Source organism: Mesitornis unicolor, unplaced genomic scaffold (assembly GCF_000695765.1).
Source record: "Mesitornis unicolor isolate BGI_N332 unplaced genomic scaffold, ASM69576v1 scaffold2054, whole genome shotgun sequence".
NCBI lineage: Eukaryota > Metazoa > Chordata > Aves > Mesitornithiformes > Mesitornithidae > Mesitornis > Mesitornis unicolor.
In genome coordinates this window covers 1,187-1,443 of record NW_010179211.1, presented here as the reverse complement: position 1 = coordinate 1,443, position 257 = coordinate 1,187, and positions in this window count along the sequence as shown.

Here is a 257-nt window from a genome sequence, read left to right as displayed (position 1 = left end):
CAGCAGTGACAGACCAAGGCTAATAACAAGCTATTAATAATTACCTCCCCTTATTTTGGCCAGCGCACTAGCTGCCATCGGAGAGCTGCAAGGGACATTCTTCTAGCGCTGCAGCACTTCCTTCTGAGCCATCCAGCACAGGGGGGCAGACAAGTTGGGAAATTCACTTTATCACAACCTGGCAACTGCCAGGCCAGGAAAACTTTCAATAAAGAAGGTACAGCTTTGCTCCAGAGCAGGAAAGGTGAGATTTAACA